This window comes from Mastigoproctus giganteus, chromosome 4 (genome assembly GCF_048544385.1).
Source record: "Mastigoproctus giganteus isolate SK-2022 chromosome 4, ASM4854438v1, whole genome shotgun sequence".
Lineage (NCBI taxonomy): Eukaryota > Metazoa > Arthropoda > Arachnida > Uropygi > Thelyphonidae > Mastigoproctus > Mastigoproctus giganteus.
Genome location: NC_143578.1, coordinates 225,522,127 through 225,546,078, shown reverse-complemented (window position 1 = coordinate 225,546,078; position 23,952 = coordinate 225,522,127). Strand labels below are relative to the sequence as shown.

Genomic DNA, 23,952 nt, shown 5'->3' with positions numbered 1-23,952 from the left:
GCATTTGTAATATGATGTTCAGATGTGCAGTATCCGCATGTAAGAAAAGATATTTAACTCCTCGAGAGAGTCTAAAGATGGGCAACTTGTCCAGCGAGAATAGCAAATTGTCGCATTCCAGTAGTCACATGGCAGACATTTTTTATATTAATTTTTTTTGAACCAGCTGGTCGGTCTCAGACGAGGGGTGCATGGCAAGAAACATACCATGCAACCCTCGTCTGAGACCGACTAGTTTGTGAAAAAAATTCTAATGTAAAAAAGCCTGCCAATGTGACTGCTGGAATTGGACAATTATTATTACATACAAGAGATATTGTGCTTCAGAATATGTTTTTCATTGTTTATATTTTGATTCTGAATACTGCATTAACTTACCCCTTTGAAAATAAAACTTGATAATAGTGATGAAAGTGGATTAGTTATTACCTAGGTAATATCTAATCCGCTTTCGGCCTTATTCTAAATAAGGTTGAAAACGGCAAAACAAGTTAGCAGCCAGGAATCGAAAAGCTCTCCTGAATGACGTTGGTGAAGTGCATCTGCGATGACCAATACATCAAATGCGTGAGAATTGCAGTGCATTACTAAATTGCAGAATCTGTTCAAGATGCCAATCTCGTAGCAACGAACGGCGCTACTGGACAAGATGGGTTCGCTCTCTGGACGACAATAACGGAGTGGATGTTCGAAATAGTATATAGAGAACTACAGAAATTTCCGAAGGTAGAAAAAAAATGAATAAAATGAAAACTTGATTCTGGAATTGCCTGTGACCTTTGTATTTCCATTCGCCTCCATTTTAATTGTGGAAGGCTGTGTGCTTGCTGTTAACTCATGAAAGAAGTGAAATAATTTCCTGAACTTTTCATTAGAATATATTACCTCAGGCACATTTTTCGTAAACATTTTCAGGCACATTACTGTATTTATTCTCAGTTTTAAGGTGATACTACCCAGACTGACCGTTTCGGGAATTACTGATCCTTCATCGATGGACGGGTAGGCACTCAGAATTATATTAGCGCTTGGTTTCAGCAAACTTAACCCTCCCCCCCCCTCTAAAAATCCTTAGCATATGTAAGAATACAGAGGGGCTCAAAATCTTAATGTTAGTTGGGAAAGAACACTTGAAAGTGATGCTGTGGAATAAAGAAAGATAAAGTTGCACAATTGCTGTGTAACAAGTCCTAATGAAAGCATTTCGAAGGAGAAAATTTTTAAAATATTCCGCGTAACATAGTTCCTAATAAGAAAATTAGCATTATCTGGAAGAAATGTAAAACTCAGAAATAGATCAAATATATCAACGACCTTGAGTCCATTAAACATTTTAGTTAATTTTCTACTGGGGCATGATTAATTACTGTGCCTTTTATGGCACCAGGCTGGTTACTTAAAAAGTGGGTACGATTTATGTTATGATTTATTTTTCCGGGTAAGCAAAATATTTCTAAAGGGTGTTGAAACGATAGGCGAGTTAGTCAGCTTCAAACGGAGTTGTAGGACTTTTTAATTCCAAAGAGTTTCTCATCTCCAGTAGTTTATGCATATACTAAAAGATAATATAATAGATATACATGCTCTGAGCTTAGTTGTCTCGCTGCTACTCAAAATATCAAAAACCCTTAACGATTCCTCTTTTTATAATATCGATGCCCTCGCAGCTACACATGTGGTGTGATGAGGCTCTTGCTGGTAGCACATGTGTAGAATCTCCGTCCTCCACACCGGGTGGAAAACGCTTGAGTTCCAGTCCCGTCGATGACGCGAGGAATTTTTATGGGCCTTTTTCACAGTGTGCATGCGTTAGTCGGTCTCACGCGAGGGAAGCATGATTTTTCTCCCGGAAACTCGGTATATTCAACAAATAGAAAATCGTCCACAGAACAGGAAATTTACAAAGAATATACACGGAGCAATATGGCCTTAATCGCTGATTCTTCTAAAACCCGTACTACTACAACAACAAAGTGGTATGGAAAGTCTGGGTTCACATCCCATCTCGATGACATGAGATGTTATGGGCGTTTCTTTTTTTTTTTTTTTTTTTTTTTTTACACCATGACCGAGTTGGCTAGTTGGAGAATATACGCAATTTAAACATAAGATATTCTACTGTGTCAAGAGCCTTATTTGTCTCGGCACCTATGAAAATAATAACCAGCTCAACTGTAATTTAGATAGAATTGCGAAATACGAAAAATTCGTTTGGCTTGACTGTTTGATTAGAATAATTGCATGTCCAAATGCTGTAAATTTGTATTTTCTGGTCGGTTTGGCCCTCGTTAGTAGCACAGTTGGTATGATCATCTTCCTCCTCACACCGGGTGGAAAAGACCTAAGTCCGAATCCTATCAATGATGCGAGCAAATCGATCACAGACTCACGCTAATACAGACATTATATATGGCGCAATATGGCCCAAGTTGCTGATGCACCTATAACCTTAAAACAACCTGTTCGGTTTACCTATTAGCTCGATGAAGACTCGAGTTTCATTAATTGTATTACTGCATTCAGTGTCAAAAATTTTGTTCTAACTTCAAAAGAGTTTATGGATGCATATCAAGGTGTGCGTTCAGTGCATCGTTTCAACAGATGCAGATGATCAAACAAGAGAAGCGAAAATAAGCATGGTTACAGTGCTCCTGAAATGGTACTCACAACCTCCGTTCAAGTTCTGGAGCCCCTTCCAAAACAGATATAGTGTGTGTGAGAGTCATACAATTCAGACCGCTTTGTTTGCGGATTTGCCTCACTGCAAAGGTTTGGAAATTACTTTAATTCATGAGTTAATTCATCGTGAGATACCGGGTATCAATAGGCAGAGGCAGTATTGCATTAATGTTATGCGTTTTGTCGAGTACCTCCCACACTACATCTTATTGTGCTGAGAAATTTCAGAAACAGAGCCAGGGGAAATAAAACGGTGTCAACGGATTGTATTAAGTGAACAGTCAAGATTGTTCCGAGAAGAATCCGTGTTTGGCAGTATTCTTGTGAAAGATGTTTTATTGCTTATATTCAACATAGATATACAAATCGCACACCAGAAACCGTGATATGAGATGCTATCTCTCTTGTGACAGCGATTTGCCACTGGTTTTTGTTTAAGGCAATGTCATAGGTCGACGTTTCGTTAAAATTGTGAAATCCTTTGCCATTTCTCCAGCATCTTCAAAACTCTCTGTTCCAACAGGACAGTGCTCGGCCCCATACCATTAATGTCTCTGCAATATCGACAGCCTTCTCTGGCCTGGTAGATCACTTGATTTGCCTCCTATTAATCTGAAGCAGCCCAACCCATAACGGCTCTAAGAGAACAATTAATCCAGACATGTAGTAATATTCTACTTAAGAGAATATTAGGTACCTCCTTTTCGACTCAGTGCGAAGTTGCATCATGGCATATGATGTTGAATGATTTCTTGCCTTTTACAACAGTCTTTAACTTTCATCCGACTTTCGTCGATGAGTACAGTGGATATAATCACTTTCCTGTCATACAGGTGGAAAAGACCCGAGTCCGAATCCCGTCAGTGATGCGAGTAAATTTTATGGCTTTTTTACAATGGCTATGTTAGGGGTTTCGGGCGAAACTTAAATAGTTTTCTCTTCCTGAAGCTCCGTTTTTTTATTCTAGCAAACAGTAAATGTTAGCAGAAGAAAACGCGCAATTACAGGCATAATGTGCTGACACCTCATAGCCTTAGTTACTTGAGCGCTTAGCACACACACACACACACACCCCTCACTTTAATCCTACCATAAACTAAAACATGTAATTTAAAGCTCCCATTGATCAATTGCCGAAGTACCACTGTATTTTTTTTTTAGCAACAGACCAATGAGAGATTTTCTTGATGACGTATGTTTATTATCTCAATATTAAAGTTAGGTTACTTGTATGTTATCCTCTTGCTAGTAGTTACCATTCATATGCATATTTATAAATACATAATTTTGCGAATAATTAATTCTCAAATACAGAATCTTGAATGATTACCTCTTACTTAGAATCTTGAACCTTTTGATGTCCAGGTGAAGAGTTAATGTAGAAGAATGATGCTTTTGACCTATAAAAGAAAAAAAAAATCATTGGAATGATTTAATGTCTGATATCTATTTTAGATTGACAGTAAAAGTTAATGGTCTAAGTTTCTGATGAGTATAAAACCCTACAACAACCAAATCTTTTAAATTATTAAAATAGATTCCTTCTACCCAAGTGCGAGTAGAATGAATCTATTTTTTTTGTTTCATGTTGTATTATTGTTTTATATGCATTGATAAAATGACTGTGTACCCTTGAAAAAATAACGAAACCAATACCAACATTGGGTCGAAAACTTTTTATAGCAGTCTTACTCAGGAGGTCACCTTGGATAAGATGCGAAAAAAGCATTCACTCGTAAAAAAACCTTACTCTTTTCACCTGTTGAAGGAAAAACTGTTGTCTTAACTTGAGAAATGAGACATCGACAAAAGGCGCTGTACAGCATGTCAAGCAAGGGATGAGATTCAGCACAACACGGATCGGATAGAAAGTAGAATCAGCATTATCGAAGACACCTTACACTGTGAGAAATGAAACGCCTGTGTGGACTCTCCTTTCCTTTTTTTGTCTCCGCTACCTTGACTGTTCGTGTAGGATGGTGAGAGTTGCATCAAATCTATCTGTGCAGCTGAACCCAGAACAGAATAGTCAAGTGCATACTGCTCTGGCTGAAGGAGATTTAGTTTTATTGGGAGACTCTTTTGTTGGAGAAACCGGTATCATTTTTTGTAATGAAGGTAAATGGATCAGAACCATACTGTGTTTGGCGAGAGCAAAAATTGATGTTACCAACAGATTATCATAATTTAAAGGAGTTCAAGAGCATTATTATTGATAAAGAGAATAATGATGTTAAACGCACAACAACTGGTGGTTTGTTGGATAAATTTAGGACCATGCTGAAAAAATATCGCAAGTTAAGTCAGAATGTGTATCTGTCTGCAATTCTTCCCAGATACAATAGGAGGGATTTTGACCAGACATGATAATTAAGTTAATCCACAAGGATTAACTCAAGACTTGAGGGACTCTGCTGCTTTACTGAAAACATTTTACCAGCGTGGCCTGCACTAGAGTAGAAGGAATCTATTTTATAGGGGCTGTATTCATTAAACAACGGTGGTGCAAGGGTTTTTGCCAGTATCATTGAGGATACCTTAAGGGTTCATGGAGACTGCTAGCTAAGGGGAGTGCAGTAATATAGACAAACGCTTATCTGATGATATGGGTCAAAGTAATGTTTGGGCATATCTCAAGAATTCTTGTTTGTTGCCGCAACAAACGATGTTAACTAGATGCAGGATTTTAGTTGCATCAGCAACTTAGTACATATTGGGCTGTATATAATATAAGGCATGTATATTGCATATTGGTTTTCTAGAGTTTCGGGAGAAAAAATCATGCACCCTCGCCTAAGACTGACCAACTCCAGCTACGTTATAAAACATGCCTAGCGTCATTGACAGGAAGCATTTTTCATAACGTAAATTCCAAATCGGTCTTTCCCACTGTATAATGATCGTCCTTTCCCTGTGTGGAAAGGACGATCATTACACAGTGATCATAACGAAATAACCTCGTTGGTTATACCAACGAGGGCTGGCAGGGTGTTCCTAGGGTGGTAACCTTTCAAAAGAGGAGGAAGATAAAACTAGGGAAACAAGTCTATATAACTTCAGTGGGTATGTCACGGTAGTAAACTATAGAAGAATACTTAGTCCTAACCTTGTCTACAGTAATGTCAGTAGTGTTGTGAATAATTCTACAAGAGTTTGAAAATCCTAAAACAGCTACAAGTTGATCTGTAATGATACTAGAGATGAGGCAGAGTATGAGAAAGCATTGACTAAGGATGCAAAGAATGGGAATAAGGATTTTTTATACATGTGAATATAATGAAGAAGAAGAAAACAAATCAGATCGGACACTGTGCTAAGTGTAAGAAAGTCTCTTAGATAACCTGGCTGATGTTGCGGATGAATTGAATAAGTATTTCGCATTGGTATTAATTATATGAAAGATCCTTCATGCTGAGGAGAGGCTGTGCAAGTAGCTGAAACATATGAATTAGTGATTTCGAAATTACAGATGACTGTTTATTAGAAAGCTTTCGTGCCGAAAGGCAAGTAAAGCTCCTGAATCTGAATGACATATAACTAGTAATTTTGAGGGAGGCGGCCAGAAAGTGTACTGAACAATTGGGGTTAATTATGAGGGCATGATTGGACTCGGGACAAATTTCTTTGGATTAGAAAAATGCCAACGTATCGCCAATACATGAAAGCGGTTCTAAGAGTGATTCCGGTAACTACGGATCGAGCAGTCTGACTTCAGTGGTAGGGAAATATCTTAGAGGCAATGATTTAAGAGTTCAATTCAGGAATTTTAGATAGAAATGGCATTCTGAAAGACACACAATATGGTTTTGTTAAGAGAAAATTTTTATTAATAAACTGGTATGCTATTTTGACAGTCCCTCATTGAATGGAGGGGACAATTTTGATATGTATTTGGATTTTAGCCTAGCATTTGACTTGGTCCCTCCTGAAAGTTTACTGTGTAAGCTGGAACATGTTCGAATTACCGGAAAGGTTCTAAAATTTTAGGATCTCTTAAATTTTTATTTTATTTTATTTAATTCAGATAAAGTAAAAATTACATCCCCCCCTAGATAGCAATCGGATGCTAGGAGGGTTATCTAAACCATAACATAGCAATACAAAATCTATATTGTGTGATATAAAATATACAAAGATAAAGATACAAGGCGACGACAGATTATGTTCGACATAAATGCTCAATATAAAGTCAGCGTCTGTCCAAGCAGAGTGCGGGGATGCTGGCAGAATGATCACAGATGATCCTCAATTACAGAAGCCACGTAGGACGATTATGAAATGAAGGTCTAAAATTGCAAGGTAGTGTAGATATCCGAAAAACTCTTTAGTTCTGTAGGTATTGTCAGCACAAATTGCCTCAGTTTGATCGCAGGGTGCCAGCAGGGCAGAAAACAGGGGTTGTGATTAATGGATATTCTTCAGATTGGTGTAATGTCAGAAATGGAGTCCCCAAGGGTAGTTTCTTGGACACTGTTGTTTCTGATTTTCATAAACGGCATCGACAAAGGGAAGAAGGTATGATGCCAAATTTTGCTGACGATGTAATGTACTGATCATTAACGACTCTAATTGGGAGAGTCGTTAGTGATCAAAGCTAGGCAGCACTCCAAGATGACTTAAACCGGTTTCAAGAATGGTCAGAGAAGTGGCAGCTAGGTTTTAATGCAACAAATTGCAAATAACTTGTATACTTAGCAGGATCGAATTAGACACAGTAGAAGAAGGAGGGGATCCGGAAGCTATGATACAGGCGGGTGAAGTTCTGATTAGTATAAACAAGCGGCCAGGAAAGGCCATGGTGCCTTATCAATGATTTATCGAACAGTATCCTGTCGAGATAGGAACGTCATAATCCCAGTGTAAGGACATTTGTAAGACCGCATATGAAAGACTGTTCAAGCATGGAGACCTCATCTAGAAAAAAAAAAAAAAATGTTTGAGCTTCTTGAGAGGATTCAAAGATGGACGACTTGCATAGTGAGATTGGCAAAAGGGTGACTGTATGAGGAACTGACTAGTGGACTACAGAGTTTGGCAACCAGATACCTTATATGGAACCTGATTGAGGTTCATAAGGATATGAGAGGGGCTAGTAAAATGAATGAAGATGGAATTTCACTGTTATAAAGAATTACAGACCATAAATTCAAATTACAGGGGAAGAGGTTTAGATTAAATTGTAGGAAGTTTTCTTTTAGCTAGCGAGTTGTTGATTGCTGGAACAAGTTTCCTCCCCAGGTAGTTGAGGGTTTGGAGAAACTCAAAGGTCAACTGAATAGGTAGTGGGAAATGAAAAAGACCCGGAGATAATTGTGTAGTCAGATGAAGTTCTCTAAGCAGTGCAGACAAGCTCCCAGGACAGCCTATATAGGATATACAGGAATTTTTCTAGCAGCAGTGATATGGAGGTGATTATCTCCTTGTATAAGGCAATGGTCAGGCCACACCTTGAGTACTGCATACAGGTCTGGAGGCCTAATTTTAGGAAGGATATAGAGCTACTGGAATGTGTACGAGTAGAGAACGGTAAGAGATTGATGAGGGGAACAAAAGGGAATGCTCTTACCAAGACAGGCTTCAGTTCTGAAAATTGCAACGTCTGGAAACGAGGCACCTGAGGGGGCGATCTGATTGAGGTGTTTAAGGCTTTGAGTGGATTGAGAAAGCTCAATGCTGATGTTTTTCCTCTTACTCAGACTACACACATGAGGGAACACAAATCGAAATTGAGGAAGGGAGGTTGCAGAATAGATGTGCGGATGGTTGATTGTTGAAACAGACTTCCATCTGTTGTGTGTTTATTTATTATTATTATTTATTTATTTTATTTATTATTATTATTTTTTTTGGCTGATGTCAAGCAGTGCTTCTTCAGAATAAGCAGTATAAGCTTCTTTTATTGCATCATTTGCCACTACTAATGCTAACACTAATTCTTTCTCGTAGAATAAAGTGAAGGTTATACTGTATACAGTATAGCACCAATTGCACTGTCAAGCTGACTGGAGTTTATGTAATTTATTAAATCCATAGAATAATACTTAATTATAACTTTTAAGTTCAGAGAGAACATTACTGCTAGACGGTTTCAATAAACGCGTTCAAGCATTACTCTTTCAATTAACGGTGGTCATCTTATAAGGGCGGATTATATGAGCTAAGATCGTATATGACCTCCTTTTGTCTGAAGACGGACACGACGTGGCATTGAATCAACAAGATATCGAAAAACTGATATGAGCAATAACGGACTATTCGTAACAAAATTGTCTTCCCTGAAGTAACATGGTGGAAGACCATACTAACGAACGCGCCTTTTTATTTCGTCCCACACATGCTAAGTTCCTTTGAAATCTAGGGATGGAGCTGGTCAGGACAGATGCTTCAAATCCTCCTCGTATTCCTTAAACCACTCTTTCTTACATTTGATATACATACTGCATTGTTATTTTGCATTAACCATCGGGTCTGGGCGCCTCCATAGCCAGGTGGGCAGGAGCAGCAGTGCGTAGCACACGCTTCTTGATTAGACCGGGGTTCGAGCCCGTGACCACCAAATACGGAGGATGCGGAAAGGTCAAGGAATGACCACCGCATATCCCCGGAGCAATATGGCCTCAGTTGCTAATGCTCTTAAAAAAAAAAAAAACCAAATAACAAACCATCGGGTCTACCCGATCCGCAGCGATTTAGGAATATGTTTTGCCGTTCACGAGCCCTTCATTGCAATCAGTGGGACCAAAGATATTCCACAAAATTATGCCCATACTTCTCCCAGCCGCTTGTGTGCTGTCGGTAGACTATATAAATTGACAGTGCCTCGTGTAATTTCTTTTTTATGGGCACTCTGCCATTGGCGCTGAAAGCGTAAATCAGGAATAATCGAACCATATGACTTTCCCCGAATCCTCCTCCATCCATCCTAACGCATCCTCAACGTCAATGAAGTCGTATTTTCTAGTTGGCGTCAGAGATGAGTGGCTTCCTTGACGGAATCCTACTCCCTTAGTGCATTCTTTCTAGGGCTCTTCCTATGGCGGGAGTACTAATGTCTACTGATGTTCCTGCATTAAATATTAATTATTCTGTCGTTTGGCAACGGTTATTCTTAAAAGGCCACCATAGCCGAGTGGTCAAGTACAAGAATACGAAATTACACGCGTTTTGAGTGACCACGGTTCAATCCGGCGTGATTCTAAATACGGCGAAGTTCTTGTTTATGTCTATCTTTTGAACTCTCTGACTTTACGTGGTAGTCCCGGAATATAAACAGAAATTTTATTTTATTTTAAAAACCACTCAAGATCTCGGGCATCTCGCTTTCTCACTCTCCATTTATAACCGCAGTTGCATCAATCCATAGTTTAAAGACTAAAATGATACTAATGTGCATAGTGTTAGGGTCTGGCGCCACCTGTGGTTTCCCACATCTGCGCCTTATGTACGCTGTGAAGAAATACAATGCTACTGTAAATACCAGGAAAGCATTGTGTGTTGAATGCGCAGTATTATTGGGTTCTGTTGTGTGTCCTGGCATTTGGCCGCAGGGCCTCTGATGGGACCTCACGTTGCCCGCATACATACACCAAATCGGAGGTAGCCAGGCTGATTATTATTCTCTGGCTAGTCTCAGCCAGGGTCGCCTAAGCTTCCTGGACGAGGACCAAGTTAAAATATAATAAGAAGAAAATAAATAGATTAAATCAAATCAAATAAAAATTAATTAATTAATTTAAAAAAATAATAAAAAAAAATAGGAGAGTCACTGTCCATGGAGATGATGTTGGGTATGTAAAGTCAGTGTCCAGGTTTGTCAAATCCAGGTTTTGTTTTTTTAAGAAATAAGAGTGTAGTCCGATTACAGACTCATCCCGAAAATATTATGAGGGTACTAATTACTTGAAGTGGTATATAATTTCAAGTCCGTGGTTTCCTTTGTTCCTTTAGGTTTGGAGCTGTTGCAATCTTGGGTCTGCAGACCTTTCCTTTTAGAGAATAGGTCCTGGGTAAACTGAGAGTAAGTACGTCTTCGAACACTCGCCAAATGCAGCCGTTCAATCTTCTGCAGCATCTAAACACGTACCAACAATCATACCTCTTTGGGAGTCCGTTCGCCATTGCTGATGAACCGGCTAGGACCTAGTTACACGGTTTTATGATGCTTTCCTGCACACATCACTCACTATGTACTTTCTTCGATTTACATGTTTTTGCATGTATTGTTGCATATAACTCAAACCTCAATGGTCCTAATAAAGCAGCCATTTAGTGTATGATATGGAGATGGAAAAGGTTTTCGCATGTTCTTCAGTGACTCCTGTTGTTAGAGATCTGATTTGTCGACCTGAATTTAAAGGAAAAATAATTGACAAAACAACTACGTATGACTTACATATAATATAAATTATTATTTTTCTGCATCACGTGATAAGCCATAATTTCCACTAAAACAAATTTTCAGAAATGAAAAACCGAAACTCTTGTTTGCCTTTATGACTAAGAAGAACAAACAAATAAACAGGCGTATTTTTTTTCATCTTCTATGGAGTACTGCCGATGCACAGTACGCCAGATAATGATGCTGAGGTTTCTTCCGTGAGCTAAGGTCCAAATATCTATCGTGACCAACTATAATGTGTATGACACGCATAACCTGTAGCTCGGGAACTGTCTTGCAATTGAACTAGTCCACTTTACTGTTTATGTAAAGAGAGAGAATGAACGTTCTGTTGCAATTTCTTTCTATTATACTGTATTTTTCTACTGTTATCTAGCCCTCGTGGGTAGCCAGTTGGTAGAATCGCCGTCGTCCCTACACTGGATAGAAAAGACCCTACTGAGTTGGCGTCCCGTCGATGATTTGTGGAATTTTTTATGGACTTTTTTCGTGGCCGAGTTAGTCGGTCTCAGAAAAGGTAGCATGGTTTCAGATTTCTGGATGAAAAATCCGGAAATTCTGGTTTTGCATACAGCAAGCAGAAAATCGTTCACAAGAACACTCAAATAATATATACGGAGCAATATGGCCTTAGTCGCTGAGGCTCCTAAAACCCAATTACAATACTTTATCTAATAATTCTTAAGTGTTGTTCCTGACGTTTTCCCTTTCTTCCGTTTATTATTGTTAAAACACTCTGCAACACTAATTAACCTATCTAGAGACTGTCTACAGACACTAAAAAAAATATTAGACTCTATAGAGTAGCAGACGAACATAACACAGAAAAAGACGATCTGTTTGCATGTCTTTTTGGCTTCTGTTTGCATTTCCATTCTCCAGCATGTTCACCCGCCAGACAACATCCGACCAAACACACATGACGTAGGTAGGTTACGCCGGCCATTAAAAATACAGTTATAATTATCCGTTGTTTTCTGCAAAGTCCAGACAAAATGAATAATCAAGCTGCATGAAGTAAAAACGTACTGTTATTCTTGGGTTCTCTCGATGCTCCTGCACGCGCTTGCAATTAAGTGGTGCGCTAACAGCACGTGTTCTTGTCACGTCTGTGTAAAATTTAGGTGCTCCACGGTAATTACTTGTTGTTTATAAAGATGCAGCAGTGTGTATATGTTCTTCGTGTCGCCGAGTCATCTGCACGGGTTGTCTGCAGCGCCGTCTATTGATCCCAATTGAAACTTCAAAAAAAGCGGACACAGAAGATAACAGAAAATGGATGTTCGATCACTGCAGATAAATAGTGCAATATTTATAAAAGAATAAGCCGTTTCCTTATTGATCTTCTTTTAAGTGAAGTTAATGCCTTATATTGTACTTGTTTATTTACTTCTACTAAGCCATTGTAAGTTCACCGAAGGTAGCACAAGATGTTCAAACTTGACAATTCTGAAGTTTTCTAAAATCTATATACGCTCAGTTTAGTACCTAAAAATGGTATAAAATATAATTTTAGTAAGAATTCTTATTGTTTTGGATATTTTATAATGTCAAAAACAGAATCACTTATATAAATATATATATAAGAAATTAAATAAGGTGTATTAAAGAATTGTAGTATGGTTTATGCAGAATGAACCGAACGACCATAATGAATTAATTAAATGAGAATATTGGGAAGTGCATTAAATATAAACTACAAACTGTGATTGGAACTATGGAGAACATGAAAAAATAATAATTATCACTGTATAACTCGTAATTTCAATGTCGTCTTCAGAGGTCAACCATTGAAATCGCAGGAAAGACAGCAATAAGTGGGCCTCATGTTTCAGACATGAAATATACTTTCAGAATATCGCGATAGAGGTATGGAAAATTTTTAAATTCGCGGTTATTTGAATAACCGCCGAGTCCTCCTGACTGAGAGAGCGGGCTCTCTGGCAGGTGCTCTTCAGAGAGTGGGGAGGGGAGGGGTTAACAAGACTTCTCTTTAATTCTGTTCATTTACAAAAAGATATATTAAAAAGTGTCAAATGGAATTATTGTATCCATATGAGATGCAATTAAAAGATGCAGTTAATCGAGTCCCGTCGATAATTTGAGGAATTTTTATAGGCCTTTTTCACAACGTGGCTGAGTTAGTCGGTCTCAGGTGAGGGTAGTATGACTTTTTCTCCCAGAAACCCGGGTTTTTCGTCCAGCAAAACAGAAAATCGACCTCATAAAACAGGCAATTCACAGACATTATACACGGAGCAACATGGCCTAAGTAGCCGATGCTCCTAAAATCCAACGCCAAACTACCTATTATATGTTTTTACAGACGTTTTCTGTATAAGGTTCTTGGAACTAGTTCTTGCATGCCTGTATTCGTTTAATTCTTTAAACAACCCGTGATTCTTGCTCTTCTTTGAGAATTTTATTTTCTCCACAGATTTTTTTATCACGCCTGTTTCTCAGAAAATGATCACAAAATTATTCTTCTATGAATATTGGCTGCTTTTGCTGTAGTGGATACCTTACAAAGTGACTATTACTTCTCTGAGCCCACATGATTTGTTTAAACCCATGATTTCTAAAAATTATAAAATTAATTTATGTGCTACCTGACATTTGTATAATTGGTTTTTAAATACTGTGAATTTGCCAATTTTGTAATTTTTAAACGCATTTTAACTTAGAAAATGTGAATGGCTTTGTTGTCTCCCACAAACATTGCTGTATTATATCCAACTCAAAATATTCCACATAGTTCAAAAATTTTTATTTCCAAACCAAGAAGTCCCTTACATAACAAAGCATACCATCAAAGTAGTTATCATTCCAAATCGAATTAACAGTAATAAAGGCAACATTTCAAAACAAGGGAAAATTTTATACACCTTTTTGGGGAAGGTTGAAAGCGACTTTAAGTCCTTCGCAGGAAGACAATCAACTACCTTCAACCCGAACCTCCAACTTTGAACCCTCTCGAATATGAAAATAATGAGCACACACGCACCTGTTGTCATTGCCATCAACAGAAATATTTACTGCAGATATATGTATGCAATAGAATAAATTAAACTTAAAAAGCACTGATAGAAAAATGAGGGATATGCTTTCTGAGGAGGGAGCTTTCAATGTAAGCTATCAAGAGGTCAATGCTATGTGGCTACAGCCAAAGCAAATACGTATTTATGGATTGAGGAGTGAGTTCAGTGAAATTAATTAATTATACCTATGGATCAGGGCCCACAACGTTTTGAATAATTCTTTCCCGCCCGATGTTGTATCAAGAGATGGCCTTGGTGATTTCACGAAAAGCACGGAATTTATTTGTGTGCTAATTTTGGATCAAGATTCTTTGGTTTGTGAGTTTGTATGACGTTGGTACTGCAATATCCGCGTATCTGATACCTCGCGCAAATGTGACATTCCTATGGATTGTGCAAAAAATATTATATTGCCCTCGTGGTTAGCACAGTTGGTAGAATCATTATCCTCCCCACAACGAGTGGAAAAGACCTGAGTTCCAGTACTGTCGATGACCTGAGGAATTTTTATGGGCTTTTTTTTTCACAACGTGGCTGGGTTAGTCGGTCTCGGGCGTGGATAGCATGGTTTTTCTCCCGGAAACTCAGGTTTTTTGTCCAGAAAACAGAAAATTAACCACAAAACAATCAATCTACAGGAAATATACATGGAACAATATGGCTTTGGTTACTGATGCTCCTAAAATTCTTCTACAGCAAGAAATATTAGAAACTCAGTGACAAAGGTATACTATATCAAACTCAAATCCTTTTATTTTATCGTAGATAGGTTTGCGATGGCAGAGATTTTGTTATGTGGCCAGTACTTGTTTTAGTTTTACAGATCGGATTGAAGTAAAATGATTTGCAAGTGAAGGGTCTTGATTCTACCTTCTAGATCTCGTATTGTTTGAATTTACTTACCAGAGAAGGTATTATTACTATTTATAATCCATGATATTTTTTTAGTTTTTTCTAATTTTTTGGTAGGATTGTAGTATTCGCTGTTCTCACTACTGGTGATTAATCTAAATCTGACTGTCAGTGGAAGTGAAATTGTACAAGATGTGTGGTACTGTTCACTTTCTTATGTAAAACTTGTGCAGTTTTGTTGTATAGGTGGATGGGCGAAAAATAAACCAGTAGTTCGGGCCCTGTACAATGTTTAAATTTCTGATAATGATATTCTTGTGGATCGGATCCACGAAGTCAGGAAATTTGGCGTTGTTACATACGCATGGTGGATTTTCTTCTAGTAGTTTGCCAACGATGATCACTAAAAGCATCGTAATTGCAAATCGTTATAGCTAATGGTGGGCAGTCTGAGTCTAATATTACAGTTCAATTTTGTTTTACCAGACAGTAGGTGCTTAAAGTGGTTGAGACTTTGTTCCCATTTTGGGTCATCATAGAATTTATACATAATTTAACATAAAATTCTAGTTTTCAGGAACACTTAAATTGTATTCTAGTTTTATAGTGTACATTTATATGGTGTGCGGATGGTTTTTAAGTATAATTGCTCATTTTTTGATGGAGGTCTGTAATTCCTGTTTTTGATGAAGTTGTCTAATTAGTATTATGTAGTTTCTACTGCAAGAGAAATTTTTAGGAATGGGAATGCCAAAATTGTATCAAATTCTAACAATGAGCCGAATGATTTTGTGATAACTAAGAGGTAGATGGAAAAGAAATAGTTGACATTAAAGGCATCTCGATTATATTAAGAGAGGTAGGAAAAGAGGTAAGCGAACATTTAGCCATAATTATGAGAGCCTCCTTGGATTCGAGAGAGATCCCTATGGACTGCAAATGTGCAAATGTATCCCCCAATCCATGAGGAGGATCAAAGGGTGGCATGTAATTACAGACTTGTTAGGTTTTGACCCCTGTTTCAGGGGATTTTATGAAGTCACTCATTAAAAGAAGTAATGCAGAACCATATAGACAAGAATGAAGTCATAGTCCAGTCGCAGCATAGATTTGTTGAGGGACGGTCTTGTCTGACCAATCTATTGGTTATTATGACACAGCGACGAAGGAAATGGATGCAAAAATGGATTTTGATATCATATACTTAGATTTCAGAAAAGCTTTTGCACATAAATGTCGCACATAAATGACTGCTGTACAAATTGGAGTAGTATGGCATTAAGGGCAAATTATTGCTATGGAGAAAGGGATGATTGAGTGGGAGAAGATAGTGGTTATCAGTGGTCACTGCTCTCCTTGGACTAATGTTATTAGTGGAGTTCCCTAGGGTTCAGTGCTGAGCCCGTTGTTGTTGTTTTCAATATTTATCAGTGATTTTGATGAAGGCATATCAGGGGGACTCTAAGTTTTCAGATGATACGAAGGTTGGAAGGGTGATTAATTATAGAATTACGGTGTGCTATTGCAACAAGATCTAGAAAAATTAGGCAGCTGGACTGAGAAGTGGCAATTTAAGTTTTACCATTGACAAATGCAAGGTACTTCATATGGGTAGCAGTAATCCCAAATAAACATACTAACTGCGTGGTACCACACTTAGTGAAGAATGAAAAAGACATGAGGATAATTGTACAGTCAGATATGAAGTTTTCTGAGTAGTGTAGACAGGCTATCAGGACAGTTCATGGGGTCAATGATATATAGGCACTTTGCTAGCAGGAATAAAAAGATGATTATCCCATTGTGCAAGGCAATGTTTAGACCTCACTTTTAATACTTAATGGGGTCTGGCGGCCTCATTGTAGGAGGGATGTCGAGAAGGGCAGTGTGATTGGTGAAGGGAACAGAAGAGTGGTTTTACCAAGAGATGCTTCAGTTCTGTAAATTTTGCAGCCTTTGGAGAATAGATCAAATGGATTAAACAAGCTCAGTGCTGATGGAAATTCTTCCTATTGCTCAGACTACACATAGGAGAGAGCATAAATTCAAATTGAGGAGAAATGTGCGGAAGTTTGCCTTCAGCGAGCGGATTGTTGAAACCGACTTTCATTTGTTGTTGTGGAAGTGGTAGTTTGAATAAATTCATGGAAGAACCAGGTAAATTATTTGGGGGGATGGGGCGGTGTTTCTCATAGTATGGACTAGGTCACAGTGGAAAATAGGTGATGGGATTATTATTTAAAAAAAAAAATTTTTTTTTGACTGTTGCTTCATAAGCTTCCTCTCTTGCATCAATACTAATACATTCCCATTCTTTAAACCTGAAAAAAAAATCTTAATTTCAATGGATTAATGTTTGAAATGAGCCATTCCTTTAACAAGTGGATAAATAAAGTTAGCTTATTAATTAAATGTTTTAGACCTATCTCCAAACTTATTACAAATGCGGCGTTTCAAAATTCTTGCCGGATCCCATCATCAGACCATACAGAGCTGTTAACAGCTCCTCACACCTTAGCTAAGACTCCTCTGTGGTTTTCTTCTCTGTTTGGGTTTCATACACATCCTAATCCTCCTTTAACGTTAATGTATGTCCAACTATTAATTTATACTTGATTTATTCAATTTAATTATTACCTATAATTCACCTTTAATTACATTAGAAATAATTTAATGTTCTTCCTATCTTTATCTGAAAATATGTGTATAGCATGGTTTCGCAATTTGCAGGATAGAAAACCTAACTTTACCCTAGATGGATAAATACGATAAGTGTGGAAAGTCCTTCCGTCCTGTCTAGAAACATCCTTCATCTTCGTTCAGTCACTGGAACTGAACCCAGCCCCTTTTTTTGAACGATATAGTAGAGTGGCGACTTTAGTCAATGTGCTAACTGCGAAGACTGATCAACAAATTAGGCAGTGTACGCAATACGTTTCATTTCAGGTGCTTTCGAGTTCTTCACATGAACTTGAACGCGCCCTTGTAAGTACAATACTTGAAACGTAACACATTTCACAATCAGCGATGTAATATATTAAATAAATAACAGCGTACCTGAGACATAGTATGGAGATACTACGATTTCTTAATGCGCTTTATTTCTTTCTGGAGTATAATAACAATTGAAGTATAAATAAATGTACTTCATGTTTTTCTGTAATTAATATAATAAGAAAATAGTAATAATTCATGATTTATATATTTAGTAAACTGATAACAAAATAATGAGCGCACTGAAACAAAAATTGATATATTGATGTCTAATGTACGGATTATGAAAGCCTGTTTGATATGTATGAAACAAACGAAATAATAATTTCCGGATTTCTATTAATCAGATTTAAATGAAATTTAGGCTTGATGAAGAGCCAAATTTAAACTTTCATGAAACATTCATCTACTGAGAGTAGAATTATTACATGTGGACGGACGGACAACGAAATAATAATTACCAGATTTCTATTAGTCCGATTTAAATTTGGAAAGGCTGGACAAATTTTTCTAAAAAAGCCAAATCTAAAATTTTATGAAAATACATATGTTAAGAGTCAAATTACTACATGCGGACGGACATCCTGGAATTTCCCAGCGAACTGGTTCACCCACAATGAAAACAACGCGGAAATGGGGGAACCCCTGGTGCCGTTTGACCCTAAACACTTTACACTTTATGTCGATTGGCCTCCGAACTCCGCCGATATAAATCCCATAGAGTACTTGTGGGACTCTATGGAAAGGCATATCAAGCATCTGGATACACCAATCACCTCCATACGTGCATTACTGACCGCATTACACACAGTTTGGTTAGCCATACCTCCCCAATGCTTCCGACATCTTCTTGAATCAATGCCACGTCGGATAGCTGTTCTACTGAGGGCAAAAGGAGGACCTACGAAGTATTAGATAGGTAGTCATAATTCAGTGATTACTCAGTGTATATGACACATGGTCTAAGTCGCTGATGTGCCTAAAAACCTTACAAGAACAACAACCATAATTCCTCCAATCGATGTTACAGTGGGGACAACACGCTCAGGTAATAAGCATTCTCCAAGTATCCTTCCTAGTTAAACACATCCATCAGCCTGGAAGAACGTGTAGTGGAATTTGTCGCTCAGCACGATTTCCATTGGTCCCCAGTTCAGGTCCGGTGTGCCTTGCACCATGCCAATCACAGTGTGCTTTTGTTTTTGTTATCCATGGTTTGTGGGCTGCAGCTCTTCCGTAAACATTCATGACGTGCGGCACCAAACTGAGATTCTCTAGGGTCAGATGGCGAGATAAGGTAACCAGCCGTCTCACAGCGCGTCTGCTCCTGCCAGTCAGTATTTTACGCCTACCTGATCATTTCTTGAGCTGAGTGTCCCCTTTAGTCTTCCATGTCTTCAGCATTCAGCACGTTTCCAAAATTTGTGAATGTTAAATTCCTGAGAAAAATGGCAGGCACAGATGCTAACCCAATCACTTACCCACATGACGGCCAACTCTGAAACTTTGTTAGCTCTTTCTTTGCGCTAATCATTCAGACTACAAGTTTGAAATAATTTCAGCTAATCGGTGATCACCTTTATGGGCAAAATATTTGCAATTTCAAAGTCACACAGAGTCCTGCAACCACAGGGTCTTTGACATTCCAAAATCATAATCCTCTCTTAACGTCTGAGTATTATCTAAATGTGACCTTACCAACCGAGATTTATAAAATTTGAGATAAGTATGAATTCTTTTTCTAACCATGTCAGTTTATTAAATGGATATTGAAATATTTTCTTGAAACAATGCTACTCTGTATTATGTTTTGCTGCCAGTGGTCTGGGGACGCTGTTGTTCCTTCAACGCTTGAGTTTAGGCTCCTTAGAAACGACTACATCTGTCCACGTAGTCAACCTAAAGTAACTATTATCGTTTTTAATCAGATAATGGATTCGCCTAATGATGTTGTCCGATTACAAATGATATTAATTAGTTTAGGTTGGACAAATGTAGTCGTTTCTAAAGAGCTTAAGCCCAAGCTTTCACTAAAGGGACAGGTCCCAGATGGTCGATTGAAAAACATAACTCAGAATAGCGTTATTTTAAGAAAGTATTTCTCTATTTGTAATAACTTGCATTGAAATATATCCCACTTCTTTATTAAATGGATATAATTCCATTCCTTCCCCTCCACTGAACATTGGAGCAGACATTTTTTTTCATGAATCACAACCTGAAAAAACTTCACTGGAATAAATGTCCCCCATATCCAACTATAACTTATGACATTACTGAAAAGATAAACATTCTGAATATTATACGTTGATGGAGAAGTGACTGAAATGACTCCATCAAACCTAGTTTTTTTTGAAGGAATATTTTTGTTTTATCATTCTTCCAATGTATCTTCTTCGCATGTCTTCTTGGTACAAAATTCGTCCACAACAACCTTGAGCTTTTATTAACTTGTTAGTTATAATATTGTACACCGATATGTACAACATTTCCAATAAATTCCTTTAAATTATGAGAGGAATGTATTGGAAAGGATCCATTTCTCGATCAAGGGATGAATCTGTGCGAATTAGACTGGTGCATATCATATCAGATGGTTGCTTTCGGGACTTTGCTTTAATGTACTCTGACCAGATGTTAGACTTGTCAGATTTAGATGTATTTAAATAAATCATCATACGCTATTTTCCTTCCTTTTGGTCCAAAACTTTGAGACAATTTCCAGTTACATCCTCGATTAATCCAGACTCCACACTCGATGGTATTGATATGGATAATGGGAGTAAAACAAACAAAATCGTCCAGTTTTAATCTCATAATTACGTTGTCTTGTAGCAGACAGTCCAGGAAACAAATAATTACCTGAACGCTGGTATATAATTCTACATTACTGTAGAATTACTGGGGGAAAATTGGTGCCAGTTTAGAGGTAAAATAAACCTGTACGTGGTCATCACACATCACTGGCCATTAAAGAAAAGCTGGTGTGCTCTAACTTTTAATCGGGAACGTCCCATAAGAAAAAAGTAATATTTTCTGAACAAAATGTAATGTGTATGAGGGTGACAAGAAGCAGCTTTAATGCGATCTTTGGAGTATTCAGAGAAACGCCTTATACAGGGGCATGTAATAAGGCTGGATTATATCAGAGGAAATCAACTGAAATAAAGAAGTAAACAATAATTTTTCCCACTTCGAGAGCTACGTTTACTCCAGAAATGTGTTTTGAATTCTGAGCCAATTAATTCCATCAAACAGGATAGCTGACTCCCCGCTAGCTACACAGTTTATTTCATCCCCCTCCCCCCCACAAAAAGAACTGCTTGTGTGCGTTGTGTGAAAATTCCTTCTGCACACTCGTGTCGCTTCTAATTACTCATTACTATGCAAGAGAGCGTTCTCCACCCCCTCTTCGTCTTCGGTAGCATCTTTGTTTACTCCCTCTGCCGATGAAACGCATTTAGTTGTACTCCTCTTTATCTCTTGGTGTATGTGTGTACGTGGTATTTCTTTATCGGGGGGGATGGCCACCAAAGGGGATCTAAGGGTATCGAGACAGCTGGTGCTAGTGGCTGACATTATCGAATTTGCCAATCTTCCGTTGCGGGCGGCACTCAGGGTAATTCTCCGTTTCTCGCCTGGAAATCATCGGAGGGATGCCTGCCCACGACATCGGCTAGTCGTCGTGATCTTTGCCATGACTGATAGCTCCAATATTACAAGCCGGTCCTGTGCTTTCACTGCGACCGGCCGAAACCTCCCATCGCCATCGACCTAATGTGTTCCACCTCCAAGCCTCTGGGCTTGCTGCATTTCCTTTTTTTTTTTTTATCTTTCCTTTTCTGCCCCTTCTCTTTGCCTTCCCCCCCACCGCCGTCACCGGGTAACTGATAGCTAGCCAAAGGCGGCTGATAACGATCACTAGCGAGAAAGGGAGGCTCTTCCGGCTTCGGTGCTCTTCAAGCCACAGCACGTGCTGATACTGAACACCTCGGCAACAGCCTCGGGAAGTAGGACGTAGATTGTCGGTCCTGTTTGTTATCTCTCCTCCGGGCTGCGGCTGATGAATACTTCATTGTTTTCGAGGAGAAAGTATTCAGACGTTCCTCGACTGGGCGGAAGAGCAGGAAGCTGGCAAAGATAAACTCGAAGACTAGATGTCAACCTTCATTTTAACCAACTTCTATCATTATGAAGCATTGTTCATCGTCTGCAATTGTGCCCCCCCCCCCATCCTTACGAAATCACACGCACACAGAGGAGGTATTAAAGGGTAGCTAGGAAGTTCCCCCCACCCTTTCCGAAGATACCCTGTTAATTTTAAGAGAAGGATAATCACACTCAATTGACGGATTCCAGAAAACCGTGAATACAACAAAGACCATCTGAGAGAGAGAGAGAGACCAGTAAGAGATACAGAGGATGAGGAGGAAAAAGATAGAAGGAACAGGAAAAACTGAGGGATGGGAAATATCCTGTAGCATCCTAGATTTGAATGTGAAGTAAGTGTTGGAGCAGTAAGGCGCAATCGACTTCTTCAAATAATGTAGTGACTATTAGGACTATCAATTCCATCATCCCCAGATTAGGAAGCAGCCTTTCCGATCAATGCCATCGCCTCCCAGGCCCACTTCTTTTTTTATTTCACATTTACGTCAGTATTTTATATTTAGAATTTCTAGGATGGATGCCATTCGTTCTTTATATTATTTCCGTAACGTACTCTTTCTTGACCTAATTCTTAAATTATTTTTTTATTTTTTACCCTATTTATTTAATTTAATGTAGGGTTCGTCGAGAAATTAATTTCTGCAATTATACTTTCACCCATTTTATATTCTTCTTCTTATTTCTGTCGTTATTTATCAATTTATTTTCATTTACTTAAAGGTAATTTCCCAAATTTTCATACAGCCCGGTCCTTATTACGAATGTAGTGTTGTTGAGTAAAAGACCATTAGTGGATAGCACAAATGGTCAGGAGTGCTATCCTTCCACACAGTGTGGAAAGTCTGGTTTCGAACACCCTCAAATTGGGAGGAATATTTGTGGCATTTTTCATACGTGGCCGAGTTCAGCCTTGGGCGAGAGCTGCACTATCTGTCCCTCCCCGTAATTCGAGTTTTTCATCCCTCAAAGTAGGCAATGTGGCCATAGAACACACGACATAATACAGACACAATACAGTGACACCTCATTGCTGTACTTGTTTTTGAATTAAAAGACATAAAAACAAACAATGGTGCTTATCTACAAGACATCATATTTTCTCTCTCTCTCGATCTTCAGAGAAATAAAAGTAGTGTGTGTGGATAACCGATGTATATGTATACACCTGGTCTATATTAGAAGAAGTTGCCTATACTTTCTTACGGCAGCCTTAATCTTAAATTGTTCTGATCATAAATTTCTTAAGAAATCTTCAATTGACTTTTCTTTACCATCTCAATATGTGGACGAAACGTGGATAAAGCTCCTGCATGCCCCACCAGTGCCCCAATCGCAATTGAATGAAGCATAAAGCAAATGATTGAAATGAAATGAAGCAAAACATATACTTGGAGGTTTTTGTTTTCTAGTTTCGATTCCTCATGCACTTGGAGGCTGAATGTCCACGATAACCTCCCACTTAACAGGACTGTTTTGCAAGAATATTCGATCGCTAAAGGAAGATCTTCAAATTATTATCGATCTTCTACTGGGTGGTGTCTTCCTGATTGCGCTCTACTGATTTATGTCTACCGATGTTAAAAATATTTATATTTACAACCCTCGGTTGCTGCAAGTAGTTGCTCTATATTGATTAAAATTTTCATTCAGGTATGCTTTTTAAGAAGTTTCTTGAAAATTCGATAAATGGTAAAGCCAATAGAAAATATTTCCCTCCAAAAATAAAAACTTTTAATTTGAATTAAATGGTAAAAAGAATATCCAGTCCGTATTCATTACGGAGTTTTACATTTTACGTTATTTATACTTTGAAATTTCTCT

At 38.2% G+C, this 23,952-nt stretch overlaps 1 protein-coding gene across 3 annotated transcripts in view; it reads right to left on the bottom strand.

Moving 5' to 3' along the window:
- LOC150087442 (uncharacterized) overlaps positions 1-23,952 on the bottom strand; it is a 667,812-nt gene that overhangs the window by 529,716 nt on the left and 114,144 nt on the right. For all 3 annotated transcript variants that reach the window (XR_016546883.1, XM_090372072.1, XM_090372073.1), the window contains exon 3: positions 4,010-4,079. The gene's annotated coding sequence lies outside the window, so the exon portion shown is untranslated. The remainder of the gene's footprint in view (positions 1-4,009; positions 4,080-23,952) is intronic.